The 14,945-nt window shown below is 50.5% G+C and overlaps 1 protein-coding gene and 1 long non-coding RNA gene across 2 annotated transcripts in view; one reads left to right on the forward strand and one right to left on the reverse strand.

The window, feature by feature from the left end:
* Positions 1-14,945, forward strand: part of SEMA5B (semaphorin 5B) — a 118,672-nt gene that overhangs the window by 14,386 nt on the left and 89,341 nt on the right. The gene's annotated exons all lie outside the window — the stretch shown is intronic.
* LOC118007022 overlaps positions 11,140-14,945 on the reverse strand; it is a 16,406-nt gene continuing 12,600 nt past the window's right edge. Inside the window, exon 3 of the long non-coding RNA XR_004678251.1 lies at positions 11,140-11,209. This is a non-coding gene — a long non-coding RNA (uncharacterized LOC118007022). The remainder of the gene's footprint in view (positions 11,210-14,945) is intronic.

The following is a 14,945-nucleotide window of genomic DNA, read 5'->3' on the forward strand; positions in this document are numbered from 1 at the left end:
AGGGCGATTGTGGGGACCGAATTAAATGAGCTCCTTTTAGTAAAGCAGGATGTCTGGAAAAGTACCTGGGGACTAAGGGTACCAAGCACACCTGCCCTTCTGCAGAGTGGACTGGGGAGCTGGAGGTGGATGTGAGGGGGCAGAGGGAGGCCTGTGGGGAGGCTGGGGAGGAGGTGAGGCCACAGACTGGGTCCAACATCGGGGTGAGGGCTTCGACTGCCATGAGGCCATGGGAATGGAGAAGAAGGAGTTAGTCTGAGAGAAAGGGGAGGGAAGAAGCCCTAGGATTCTGAGCAATTTGTGGAAGAGGATGCGGGTGTTAAGAGGATTTCTCAGAGATTACTGAGAGCTTAAGTTGTGCCAGGCCATTTAAAAAGCTATTTTCTGTATTTTAGCTCACAAAGGCCCTAAGAGTAGGTATGACTTTATTACCCCCATTTTACAGATGGGGGGACTAAGATATGGCGCTATTGGATAACTATTAAGCCAATCCAGGCCTCCAGCCCAGAGGGACCTGCTACCTCCCAGCTCACACTCTCCTCCATCCGACAGACATCCTTTTCCATTCCCCATCCCCCTTCATCCACCACATTGCCCCCATCCCTGGCTGGATCCTGTAGGATCCTCACTCCGTCTCCTCTTCATGGTTGTGGGGCGGGACGCAAGGCCCTGCCCTTCTCTAAGGACACTTCTCAGGGCACCTTCCGTGAAGCCCTAACTCACATCACTGTCAGTTCTCCCCATTCCCCCTGTCAATCTGTAGAAGGATGGATTTAAGTTGGACTACAGGGACCACTTCCCAAGTATGAACTGCAAGAGAAATTAAAACAGCTAGTTGAAGGCAACTCTGGCATGACTTGGCTGGAGATCTTCAGGGCTGAGGTGGAGGGGTGGAAGAGGGAGAGGATGTGGAGAGCTGGTGTGGCTCCTGCATCCTGGACCTCTGGGAGGATGGCTCTGGAAGCAGGAGGAGCAGTGGTGAGGTGTTCCTCTTGGCAAGATGGCTGCCACTCGTAATTAACCCATGGCTTTAATTACACTTCACAGCCTGGTCCTGCTGAGAGAGAGGATTGCTCTGAGATTGTCACACTGAGCTAAATGTCAGAAGCAGTTTCCACTTCAAACTCCTCTTCTGGAGAGGGCAGGGCCTGGGAGAATGGCTTTGCATGGGCCCGAGCCTGAGGGGATAGGAATGGGGGCATGCCTGTGACTGTCGCCTGCCCTGTCCTGCCCTGGTCACCTGTCTGGGGCAACCTCCCTGACTGTGACTTAGACTTCTGCTGGCAGTTTGGTTTGGTGCTGCGGCCTCATCCAGGGGCTCTGATAGCGGGAAACAGGGAGCCGGGCAGAAAAGAGCCCACGGACAAGAGAACAGCCAGCCCTAGGGGTGGATGAATGCCTCCAGCCCCAGGGATTAACTGTGGTGGGATCTGCTTTGTATTCTCAAATAACAACCACTATGTGTGGGAACCTACCGTGGGCCAGTCTCAATTAAGTCTTCCTGGAGGGCTCTAGCTCCTGGGTTACACAGGAGGGAAAGACCTCAGGGAGGTGAAGAAACTTACCTAACATCCCACAACTACATAGAAGTGAGGTGCAGGAAGCATTTGAACCCAGGCCCCAGTGAACCCAGAACAAGTGCTCTTTCTACCTAACCCAGTAGCTGGTCGCCTCTCCCAGTAGCAGTCTCCTGTAGATCCTGTAGATCATTTCATAGACAGACCAGGGAAATGCACTTGGTGGTGGAGGGGAGATAGGAAACTAGGGGGTTCAGGCATTTGGGGTATGCAGTGTTCTCTGCTGCAATGTTGTGGGAAGCCTGAGGCTCTGGATTTCTCTGGGCCTTTCTGGGTCCTGAGGAGGTAATGGGGAAGCTTTATAGTAAGCCATCCTACTCTCCCATAGTGCAGCCGTGGTCTCCCTCCCCTTGATACTCTCTCTTTCTCTCTCTCTCCCCCACCCCCAATCCCCAGCCCCATCCTGGTTCTCAGGCTGTCCCTCTCCTGTGACCTCCCTGGGGCAGCTACCTCGGTGCCCTCCTGAGCCCTCTAGTGACCACTCCCAGGCCTGCACCTCTGCCAAGAGCCAATGTCCTGGGCACTTTCTGAGCCTGCAGGGTAGAACCCTTGGCCCTGACTCACAGGCTGTGTATGTGTGCATATATTCGGGTAGGGCGCTTGTTTCACAGAGGCCTGAGGTAGAGTCTGCTGCCCTACGGAGGCCCCATCTCCCCTCCCAATCAGAATTCATATTCCTATTGTTCTTGGGCAAAGCTCCAGATTCCATCTGCTGTCATCCCAGATGTCCCACAGTGTCCTATGTTGGACCTGCACAACCCTGAGCTTGCTCATGTGTGACAAGGAAGGCTAGACCGGGGGGACGATGTCTTGGATGCTCAATCAATGTGCGTGACATTTTGCTCTCTAAATTACCAGGGGACTATCCCAAGAGTTATTCCCTCATCTTATGAATGGGGAAACTGAGGCTCTGGTAGTTAAGTAACTGGTCCCAGGTCATACTGACTGATTCCCTCTGTTTCCTCGTAGCCCTGACAAAGGAGGGCTTGCAAGAGAAAGGGGCTCAGCAGCCCAGAGAGGGGCTTACTACCCACCCGCCTTTTCAGCATATTCAACAATGGCTTTTGGGCCTGCTCACCGGAGGCTAGGCTCCCAGGACAGAGCACCAAAGATTTACACCCAGATATTCAACCCAAACCACACCCCGTATTTGTCTTAGAGATTTGGGGTGGTGAGGCTGGAAGGGGGGTTTGGAGAGGCTCGTATCTCAGAAGCACTAGTAGAAATCAAACTCCACTCACCACAGGTCTCAGATGATCTTTCTGTGTCAAGAAGACCCATTTTGTGGGTCTGACACAAGCTGGCGCCCTTTATGAGGGTGTGAAGGTCAGTGGGAGGGAGGCTGGGCTTCAGACGCTGGGTGGTCTGTGTACATGGACCATCCATCCTTGCAGGCACTGAAGAAACGGATGTTTCTCCTGTTGGGTTTGCTCTGATGGTACCGTGCCCAAATTCTTCCTGGTTCTAAACTCAAAACCTTGTGCAGTGTTTACATTGTGGGTAAAAATGTTTGCAGTGAACCGGAGAACCACAGGGTTTGGAAGGATCTGGGATAACATCTAGTGCAGGCAGCAAGAGCTGGGATGTGGAGGTTGTAGTGGGCCTGGAATTTCAGCCATGCCAGTCTGTGAACTTGGCTTCCCAGCCGAGCCAGTCCTCCTCATTGAGCGACAATGGACATCGATGAAAGATGGGCTCCTCTGGGTGTGGGGAGATCACAGTCGTTCTCAGGGTTTGTTTGTTGTTTTTTTTATTTTTTAAAGATTTTTTATTTATTTATTTGAGAGAGAGTGAGAGAGAGAGAGAGAGAGCACAAGCAGGGGGGAGGGCCAGAGGGAGAAGCAGACTCCCTGCCGAGCAGGGAGCCCGATGCGGGACTCGATCCCAGGACCCCAGGGTCATGACCTGAACCGAAGGCAGACGCTCAACCAACTGAGCCACCCCAGGCACCCCGTTCTCAGGGTTTTGAAGAGACAACCTTCTAGAGTTCTCATTATCTGGTGATGATATTTCCATTTCAAAGTGAGAGGTGGGAAACCAGGGATACCTGGCCTCGGTCGGGTGGGGAGGTTGAGATGTGAGGAAATGGCAGCATCTCTGTGTCAGGATTCCTGCAGCCTCACCACCCCACGTGTGAGCCCACATGCAGCAGAGAAGAGCCAGGGTGGGAAAGAGAAGGTGGAGGCTGGCAGGGGTGCCCAGGATTGAGCTGGGCGCCCTGGAGTTGCCTGCTTGGTCCTCTGGGCTCTGACAGCTCTCCCCGCAGCACAACACAGGGACCTTCTTTGGGTTCACAGACTTGAGCCCTTGACCTGCCCTATCAGCCTCTCCAGTTCCACCTTGACAGAGCTGTCCAATAACGAGGATTGTTGACTTGAGCAGCCATCACGCACCAGGACTGTGCTGGGTGCTGGCGAGACGGGGGTGAATAAAGCACAGCTCTTGCCTTCCAGAGGGTAACAGTTCCGGGGGAGGCAGGAAGCCCGTTAGCCCCACTGCAGTCTGCGGAGTCGCTGGCCTTGCCTGCCCTGCCTGCGGGGCTACATGCCTAGGAACTGCCCGGGCCACTCACTGGCTCCGTAGAGTCTCAGGTAATTCACCTTCACCTGCTCTGGGCAAAATGATGTAGGAGGATATTGACAAAACCCATGATTTAATGAAGTGCTTCACTGTTGTCAAAGAGCATCCACATCCTTAGTTCCTTCTCCCAACAACCACAATTTCCCTTTACTGAACTCTATGCCAGACATTGTTCTAATTGCTTTGTACATTATCTCATTTAATTCTTATACTGATAACAAACAATTCTGAGTTTGGTACTCTTACACTCATTTTAGAAATGAAGAGAGGCGCCTGGGGGGGCACTGTCGGTTGAGCATCCCACTCTTGGTTTCGGCTCAGGTCCTGATCTCAGGGTTGTGGGATTGAGCCCCTCATCAGGCTCCACACTCAGTGCAGAGTCTGTTTGGGATTCTGTCTCTCCCTGTGCCCCTCCTGCTCGTGCTTTCTCTCTTTCTCTCTAAAATAAATAAATAAATCTTGAAAAGAAAGGAAGGAAGGGAGAGAGGGAAGGAGGGAGGGAGGGAAGTAAAAGATTCTCCAGGAAGAATGTGTCCCAGTCACACATGTACTAAGAGGCAGTTTCAGATCCTTGTTTCCAATTCCAAACTACATGCTGTGTCCCATCACACCACATAGTATCTGCTCTCAGGGGACTCATGCCAGGCTCTGGTGAGCCCTGGTGTTCTGGACTTGTTGAGGGCTCCCTGCCCCACACCCAGCAGAGCTAGCCATCTTGGCTACTTGCTCCATTCCTTAAACCCTGCCTGCTCCTCTCTAGATCTGTTTAGAATTGGACTTGGAAGATGCCCACCCACAGTGCCCATAGTTATCCGCAGTGCCTCTCCCTTCCCTGGGCATCTAGGACACTCAGCAGGGGTGCTGTTCCTTTTCATTCCTCCAGCACACTGGAGTGCTTAAAAAAGGCAACAATAAAACTCAGACGGAGTTTCAGAAAGAGAGGGACAGGATGCTTCTGGATGTTTCAGAAAGAGAGGGACAGGATGCGTCTTTTCCACCTTTGAGGTCAAAGTTGTGGGGGGAAAGAGCCCAAACCATTCCCTTCTTGCTCTGGGTTGTCCTGGCACTGGCCAGGGTGGCCATTTGAGGAGGGGGGACTGTTACTGCCCACTTGCCATGCCATGCCATGCTCTGGTGGGCAAGGGCAAATCTGAGCTGGTAGCATTTCCCTGGGGCCCTGGCTCCTTATCCTTTGTCATGTCCATTTTGAAAAGGGATGTATGCTTTAATAGTTCTCTTACCTGGCAGCACAGTGGAATCATCAGGGTGTTGGGGGGTGAGGGGTGGGGGTTGGTTTAAAACTAATGAAGCCCAGACCCCACCATCAAAGAGGGATTCCCTCGGCCCCGGCGGGGGAAGGGGGGCTGTGCATTGGTCTAATTTTCAGGGCTCCCCAAGTGAATCTCAGGGACAGTCAGGGAGAGAAACTCTGGGGCACCTCTTTCTGCCTTGCCCTCAGCCCTTGTTGCTGCCCGTACTGCCTGAGAACCTGTGATAGTCTCCCTGATGTGAGCTCCGTCTCCCAGGGCAGGGAGAGAGCCCCGTTTGTCTTCGTGTCCCTTTGTCCAGCCCAATGCCTGGCACCGAAGCCTCAATCAGTGTGTGTTGGGTTGTTAATGAAAGCTGAAGCAGAAAACATCATGGCCGCCCCCTCCCTTTCTCTTTCTTTCAAAGCATGGAATGGGGCATGTTCTCAAAAACAGGGTCCTTGATTTTATATTTCCAGTGTGGGGTGAGGAGTAGGGTCCTGAACCCCTGCAGGAGTTCAAGGTCACTGGTGAGTGTCTGTGGCTGGAAACAGAGCAGGGGACATGGGCAGGGTCCTTTACGGAGTAGCTATGAAACTGCATTCTCTCATATTTTATCTCTCTGTCTCTGTCTCTCATACATGGTTAGAATTGTGAATGGAGGTGGTAAATCTCTAAACACGGGGGTGGGGTTGGGCTGACGTGCAAGGGCTGAGGGGACAAATTTTGTCTCTGGGTTTTTACCTGATGTATGCGTGGCTCCCTCCCTCATCCCACAGGGGAAGCTTGTTGAAACCTGCAAAGATAAGGAAGACCCTTCCCTCAATCCCCAGTCTCTCTCTTTACAGACACCCCACTGGGTGTTCTTCTCAGTGAAGTGAGGAAATGGAAAAGAGAGTAGGAGTCTCAGCCTGCTCCCCACACTGAGAACCCCTCCCAGAGAGGAGAGAATGGAGTGTGGGTGTGTGGGTAGGAGTCTGGGTACAAACTCCCTTTCATCTCCAGCTGAAATGCTGCGCCTTCATTTCCTGCCAGCCCTGCCACGGGCCCACGGGCTCACATCTTCTGCGGCCTCACTGAAGACTGGGTGGCATTGATGCAGCGGGCCACGCTCGGGAAGCTCAGGTTTCTCTGCCCCACAGCCTGAGCCACATCAAAGGCCCACCTGCAGTCCTGCAGGCAGCCCCCTCCCACAGCCCTGGGCAGCTGCAGGCCCACCCTCTCCAGCCGGAGGCCCCGCCTCCTGCCCCAGCCCCTGAACCCAGGGCCCAGGGGAGAGCCCTGTCCAACAGGTCCACATCCTACCCGCTACTTGGATGGCCATGCCTCTCTCCTCCCATCTCCAAACAGGCCCAGTTTGCCTCTTCTCCACAGACGTGCACCTGCCTTGACTGCTTCCTGGATTGCCTCTGCTTTGTGTCTCATCTGTCAGGTTTTCAGATGTGTGGTCTCTGCCTGCGACCTCTGTCCCTCCCTTCCCCCGTTCCCACCTTAGCCTCTCACGCTCCAGTGGCCACTGTCCCTTTCCCTGAGCGACTTTCTCGGAGGGCTTCCAGTGACTCAGCCCAGTGGCCATTTCTCAGCGCTCGGCCCCCTGGGATCCCCCACCTTGAACACTCTCCACAACCTCTTCTCAAAACCCCGTCCTGTGCACCCCGATGTTTATAGCAGCAATGTCCACAATAGCCAAACTATGGAAAGAGCCAAGGTGTCCATTGACAGATGAATGGATAAAGAAGATGTGGTATATATATACAATGGAATATTATGCAGCCATCAAAAGGAATGAGATCTTGCCATTTGCAACGATGTGGATGGAACTGGAGGGTATTATGCTGACTGAAATAAGTCAATCAGAGAAAGACATGTGTCATATGATCTCACTGATATGAGGAATTCTTAATCTCAGGAAACAAACTGAGGATTGCTGGAGTGGTGGGGGGTGGGAGGGATGGGGTGTCTGGGTGACAGACATTGGGGAGGGTATGTGCTGTGATGAGCGCTGTGAATTGTGTAAGACTGGTGAATCACAGACCTGTACCTCTGAAACAAATAATACATTGTATGTTAAAAAAAAAAAAAAGAAGATAGTAGGAAGGGAAAAATGAAGGGGGGTAAATCGGTGGGGGAGACGAACCATAAGAGACTATGGACTCTGAGAAACAAACTGAGGGTTCTAGAGGGGAGGGGGGTGGGGGGATGGGTTAGCCTGGTGATGGGTATTAAGGAGGGTACGTACTGAATGGAGCACTGGGTGTTACACGCAAACAATGAATCATGGAACACTACATCAAAAACTAATGAATGGTGATTAACATAACATAATAAAATTTAAAAAAAAAACAAAAACGTCCTTCCCGGGGCTTCTTTCTGGCCGGCCTGCACACCTTGTCCTCCTGCTCTGCTCCCCAACAGCTTGGGACCAGCCCACCTGATGCAAGTGGCCCCTTCTCCTGGGCCCTGAGTGGTGGGACGCCTCAAAGAATCCTTTCACAAATACCTGCTGTGCACCCCCCACCTGCACATGGCCCTTCGGGTGCTTGTGAGTGGGAAGCACTGATGAGAAGCCCTGCCCCACGTAGTTTCTCTTCTAAGCAGGAGACACAGAGAAAAAACCACAGTGAATCACGTAGTGTGTGAGAAGATGGTAACCATGTGATAGGATGTAGCGTGAACAACAGTTTGAACATAGTCTCAAATAGACCGATACATGCATCCCCATGTATCCCTTACTTCGCTCCAACAGTTGACAATACTTTGTCCATCTTGTTTCATCTATTCCACACCCCCCCGCACCCCGCGCCAAACTTTTATTTATCCTGGCATATTTTAAAATAAATCCTGGGTTTCATGAAATCTTATCATGGAGACTTCAGTGTATATCTCAACTGGTTAAGATGTATTTACGTTGTACACAAACACTGTACCATTGTCACGCCCAACAAAATCAGCAGTGATTCTTCTGGAACTGTTTAACTCTGCCATGTCTGACAGTCTTGCCTTGCCAGGTGTTGGAAGCCCCTTGAAGACAAGGCAAAAGGCTCATTGCATGTCCTAGCAACCTCAGACTGTTGCCTAACAGGTCCACCCAAAGGTTATTTAATGCTCTAGGGGGAGGTACTTTTGCTTGACTTTCAATGTATTATTGATTGGGGGCCAGACTTTATGAAGTTAAATGTTAACATATAGGTTTTGATAAGATAACACAAAGCTTTACCCAGCAGAGATGCAAATGATTTCTGTTCAGTGGAAGAGATAACCCCAAAGTTACGGGGGTTTTTTTTTGCCCTGTGGGTCATTAACCAGTTGTGTCTCGGCTTCACAAACTCATTTCTGCGTGCCTTCCCTGACTGATTATACAAACCCCCGTTTTCAAGTTCTCTTTGGAGCTAGCCTTACCATCCCTCATTAATGAGTTGAATTATAAATTACATTTATATGAGAGCATTTGGAAAACTATCCTTTGACAGTGGCTTATCCATTTTCTGCCTCTTTCCTTCGTTTAGTCTGCTGCTTGGCGTGGACTAGATGTGTTTGTGGAACTGGATTTATACTTGACTCAGTCTCCTATTAAAAGGGAAGAATCGAGGTTTCAAGTTGAGAAGTGCTCAACAGATGTCAGGGAGCTGGGAGGTGAGGGTGGAGGTGGCTGCCGTGGGTCCTGTGCTCTACCTATCCTGGAGAGAGAGAGAAGGGTCAGGTGCTGTGGATGTGCAGCTCTCCAGAGCGCCCTTGTCCGCCCTCTGCTCATGGGAGCAAGGCCCTGTCCAGCTCTAACACGGAGTGGGGAGGAAGGAAGGGGGCAAGAACAAGATGCATGTATGTGCATGCGTGTGTTTACGTGTGGGTGTGGCAGGGATGTGCCCAAGACGGTGTGCTGGTTTGCCAGTTTGCCCCCACGCTCAGAGGGCGAGGGTCACGTTGTGGCAGTATTCTTCTATGTCCCCAAATTACTACCTTCTGATTCCTCATGCTTTTATGAGTTGGGAGGGGGTTCTCCTTTACAGCGTATCCCACTTATGCTATTATGACTTAGGCCTGGGGATGCAAAGGAGGCAGGAATATTGACAATGAAGTGGAGATTGTAGTAGGAGGGGTTGTATGTGGTGAAAAGCAGCTGCGCTTTTCATCTCCTAAGGGGTCGTGTTTCTTTTCGGAGAATGGGGGTGGTGGTGGCGGGGTAGGTGCGGGGAGCAGAGCTGATGGGGGTGGGGGGTAGGAATTGCCTGTGGGTTCCCAGGACTGGAGCCGCTCTGTGTGTAGAAATAATTCCTCCCTTTACTTAAGTTACCCAATTGTCATCCTGGGTGTGCCTGTTCCTCCAGAAAAACCAAAGCAACATGGAGTTAGGGGAAAGCTGTGCCCTCCAGGGCCCCACCCCAAGTTTCCAAGTCCCCCAGTGTTCCGTGTGGCACCAGCCAAGGCAAGCAAGCACCTTGGAAGGTTGGTAACAAAAAGGGGTTTTCCATTTAGCTTCAAGGTTGGATGTGTTCGCTATTTTATTTAAATTGGCATGGAAAAGCTTTAAAACATCTTTTTCTATTTCTATTTGGAGCTAGAGTAGCTTTTAAAAGCTACCTATCTAATCAGTGGTGGGGGAGCACCATTTGGGGGACATTGTTGGTCCTGGAGCCTGGAGGGTGATAGGAAAGAGGGGACATTTCTTCTCTCCCCGACTTTCTTCATTTTCACTGTCCTGGCTTGGCAGGCACTCCCATCCTGCTTTATTGCCCTCTCCTCATTCAGTTCATGTACCACCCCCAGCCATTCCTCAGGAGACATTTGCCAACTCCAGACACTGGAGACACAAAGATGAATGAGACACTTTTCCCAGCTGGAGATGCTCTGAGCCCAGTGGACAGTGATCCTTCATGAGTGAACAGTGCTTTCTGGTTGACGGAGCACATTCACATTTGTTGTGGGTTTCAAGCCTCATGAGAATTGGGGAGATGAGCCAAGACAAGCATTACCCATCCCAGAAGAGGAAACTGAGGTTCAGAGAGGTTGCAGGCCATCTCCAAGGCCACACACATGGTGCTAAGTGGGCCCGGAACTGGAAGAGCCTTCGGGTAATGGCCAACCCCATAATCTCTGGCTGCACAGAGGCTGGTAACTAAAGGTCACAGGAGTTGGAGAGGTGGGGGCAGAGTGTCAGAGAAGCTGAGGGCTGGCCTGCAGAACATGGTGACTTCTGTTTGCAGTCACTTCTGTCTGGCCTGGGACCCATGTCTCCCTAGCTGGAGAGTTTGAGGTCAGGACATCATGCTCTCCCTTTTCTGGAGAAAGGTAAAAAGTACATATCTTCCCTTCAGGCTAACCACCCTTTGGTCCCTGGAAGTCATGTTCTGGTGACCATGGAGTCCTGAGTCCCAGTTCCACCGCCACACTCAGCCAGTTGCAATGAGAGGGACTTGGCCTGGATATAACATGAAGAAGGTCTTGAAGAGTGAGATAGGATGGAGGTGGGGGGTGGTCAATTACAAAGGGAACCTGTGAGTAGAAACTGGTGGTGGTGCCATTTGTGGTGACAAAGAATGTCCTTCCTGGCTGGGGAGGGTAGGGGGCTGTCAAGCTGGGGGGGTGGGGCCTGGCAGGGAAGACTGTGGGCAGGAAGAGATGGAGGAGGGGAGCAGCTGGGTCTAGGAGGTGGACTGGCTGTGATTCTTGAGCAAGAGACTTACCTGATGGTGGTGTGTGTCAGGTACTGTTCCGACATTCCTGTTGGGGTGAGGCAGAGCGGTGCCTGTTCCCAGAGGGCTAAGTGTCCACAACCTCTGCTCTCTCTGACATTTCATGCTGGCCTTCCTGTTTTAAGAACGTACAAAAGAGGCTAACTCTTAGAGTCCATGAGGCCTGGCTCTCTCATTCGTAGGGCTTTTCCCCTTTGCAGAACATTCTGGGTTCTCAGAGAGGTAGCATGAGGTTTCGTCTGGCTGGTCATCAGTTTTTTTCTAGGGGAACTTTAAGGAAAGAAGGGTGTGGGCCACACCTGTGAGACTCTGATATGATAAATTTAGGTGGGGCTGGCAGTCTGACTATTTGTTCTAGAAGAGCAACACCATCATAAAAATACCTATTTGTTTGGCATTGGTAATCAGCTACCTCGTCAGGAGATGAGGGGCAATCAATTTCCATCAGCGAGAAGGAGTCTGGGAGGAGGCCAGCCGTGACATCTTGCTGCCTGCCGGGGATCCTCTTTACAGTCTGCACACTAAAGCCCAGCTCTCCAGGGAAGCTGGGCTGGGTCATTCCAAATTTCAAAGTTTTCTAACTCGTTTAAGATTTGTCCACTTAAGCAACAGCACTTAAAAAAATTGTCAGCCGCTGTGTTTGCAATTCTCTGTAAAATGTATTACATGCGCCCCTGCCTTTTTAAACAGTCACACAAGCATAAATGTAACCTTTTCTTGATGTCCCACGGGTATGTTAGGAACCTTAATTACTGTATGGGGCTGTAATTCAGTGGGGCTTGGGGGACTCTTGGCTTATACCAAATGGCTCCCTGAGGTTTTGCATTTTTGTGTCTGCTTTTTAGTTTTTCCAGCTATGCTTCTTGGTGACTGATGTCCCTTCTTGCTAGACACAATGTACCTGCCTAAAGCAAATGTCCCTTCACTTCCAATTTGCGTTTATGATATGGGTTTGGGAAATGGATAAACTAAAGTCCTTGTAATTGGGTAGGAAATCTTGTGGTTAACTTCCCGTTATTCATTCCACACCCTCTCCCCGAGTAGCAGCAATGACATTTGGGATTGACCTCAGCCTAAGGAGGTGGCCTGCTTGGTTTAAGGGGACACTCTTTTCCTTCATTAGTGGTTGGGTCATAAATGGACACATGACAGAATTTTGACTAATGGGATTTGAAGAGAGGTTCTCTGCTGATTTCTGAGAAAGTTCTTCCTCACTAGCAATAGAGGGCCACAGGAATTCATTCTCCAAGTAGATAGAAATGAAGAGACACACAGCCCTGATTGCTTTTGGCAGCCAAATTGTAACTTTCAGAACTTTCTTTGGGAAAAAAAAAAACCTACTGGGGATGGCAGAGTGGGATGTGGAATGACAGAGGTTGGCATAGTGGAGAAATTGGAAAGAACCGTGAGCTGGGTGGGGTTTTTTTTGGAATGCCTACACCTCCTGTCATGTGAATTATTATATTTGCTTTGGTTTCAGCCCCTTCGAATTGAGTAGGGTTTTGGGTTACTTATAACAAAAAGCATACCGATGGATAAATATCAAATGTACGAAATAAAAGCGAGTGGGCTCTGGGTGAAGCCTGGAGATCTGCAGGACGCCCTCTCCTTCCTGTGGGCACTTATGTGAGCCTGTGGCTCTTTACCTAGCAAGTTTATTACGATGTTAAAGACATACCACAAACTCTTAACACTAGTAATTTTTTCCTAGTGCTTTCCAGCTTACAAAACACCACCTCAGCCTTATCTCAGGAAAAAGGTAGGGCCTGGATCATCCACCTTTTACAGATAAGAAAACCAAAGGTCAGTGGATTTACATGAAGCTTAATTTTATAATTAGTTCTTAACAAATTTAATTTTGAAGTGGCATCCAAAGCACTTTCTCTGAGAACAAATAATAACCCTGGGCTTAAAAAGGAGCCTCTCTCACAAGACGTCTAAATGGGTGCTCCTCTGGTCGCTAAGAGACATAAATCACGTAATGATCAGCCACTGCAGGTCAGGTCTTCAGGATGGCATTGTCCCTACCTCCCACTGCCACCCGAAGAATTGCAATTTGCCATCAGCTTAAAGCTCTTCAAGATTCACAGCTTGAGCTTCTCACCTAGCTAATTGGTGCCTACTCTTCAAATTGGGTTACTCTCCCCAGTGGAAGAAAAGCCAGAGTTTGCCTCCGTTTGCTCTCGGAAGTTTTGCAGCTAAAAATGCAATAGTGAAACTTGATTTCCTGCTCGGGACACACGTCACGATGGTGGTCCACGCAATGGCATTTGGGAGCTCTGAAGTGGGCCTGCTGCTGAGGGAATGCATTCCCCCGTGTATATCAAAGCTGTGAAGGGCTCCTTCCGTACACAGTGCACAAGGTTCATTGAAGGGTTGAAAGTGATCTCTACCACATCCCTCCTTTGATGCCTGTCTGCCTGAACCCAGCCCAGAGCCCCCAAAATGATGCTCTCGTACGGCCTCTTCCCTTCTCCCTTCCCATCGCCGCATGGACCTAACCTGTTTTTGTTTTCCTGCACTTGAACTTCTGCCGGGGCCTCTCTGACGATGCTTGCCATGCTGGGTGCACAGCCTGTTCTGATTCCCATCCGTTTGGTTATGGCGAGCTGATCTCTGCTGCATTTCCAAACATCAATAGAAACTATTGTGTAGAACACTTATTTTGACATTATTTCAAAAATGACATTGTGTATATGCCTTGTTTCCTGCAGGGCGAGGATTATGTTTTACGTTGCACTTGTATGATGCACAGCATCTAGCATCCTTATCCTATAGCATTTTAGAGTTTTCAAAGGAATGCGTTACCCAATAAATACCTGAGGAATGTCATCCCCTCTTAGTGTTCTACTTTATGGATTATCTGTGCTTCCTCCCTCTGCCTCTGAGTACCTTGCCTGGCCACTCACTGTGAGACTAAATTCGGGACTCACGAAGCTTGGGCTTTTAAGGGGATGAGGGGGTGTGAACATAGTTTATAATGTCTGAGTGCATTCCTCAGGACATTACAAATACATTCTGGGTGTCTGGTCCCCAGGAGTCCTGAAGGGGAGAGCAGTGGGAAAAGCAGAGATGCACACCATGGGGTTAGTGTATTGAATACTAGGAGAGAAAGGTTTGAAGGTCCCCTGCTCTGCTCTGATGTCACATCTGATGATGAGATGGAGGGGTTCCCTAACAACAGGGACACAGGGGACACAGGGCTATCCTAGCCCATTTGGGGCTGCTACAGCTCTTTGTGAATTTTCTGCTGCCACCAGCCATGCTTTAAAAAATGGCGGGGGTGGGGGATGGCTGAGGGGGCTAGGGGGCCTTGGTGGCTCGGTCAGTTAAGTGTCCAACTCTTGATTTTTGGCTCAGGTCACGACCTCAGGGTCCTCAGATTGAGCCCTGCGTCAGACTCCACACTCAGCAGGGAGATCAAGCCCTGCCTTATGTCAAGCCCCCGGTGGAGCCCCATGGGGCTCTGCACTTAGCGAGGAGTCTGCTGGAGTTCCTCTCCCTCTCCCTCTGCCCCTCCCCACCCCCTCCAATAAATAAATAAATCTTAAAAAAAAATGGTGGGGGGGGATAGCTTCTTCTCTAAAGTCAGTGGCTTGGGTTCTCAGACTTGTCTCTCTTTTTCTCCATGATACTCCTCCTGCTACCCTGGCCTCTGTGGGAAAGGTCACCCTCTGAGATTCTGAGGGCTGTGGCCAGTCTGGGCCACGGTGTGAAAGAATGAGATGCTGGGGTCCACGGAAGACAACTGAGGGAATCCCACATTCAGACTCACCTGGGGTTTCCCTCTCAAGCCTCCGTGTCTGGCTTTATGGCTTCTTCTCCGTGTCTGGCTTTATGGCTTCTTCTCC

Source organism: Mirounga leonina, unplaced genomic scaffold (assembly GCF_011800145.1).
Source record: "Mirounga leonina isolate KUSES-001 unplaced genomic scaffold, KU_Mleo_1.0 Mir_115, whole genome shotgun sequence".
Classification (NCBI taxonomy): domain Eukaryota; kingdom Metazoa; phylum Chordata; class Mammalia; order Carnivora; family Phocidae; genus Mirounga; species Mirounga leonina.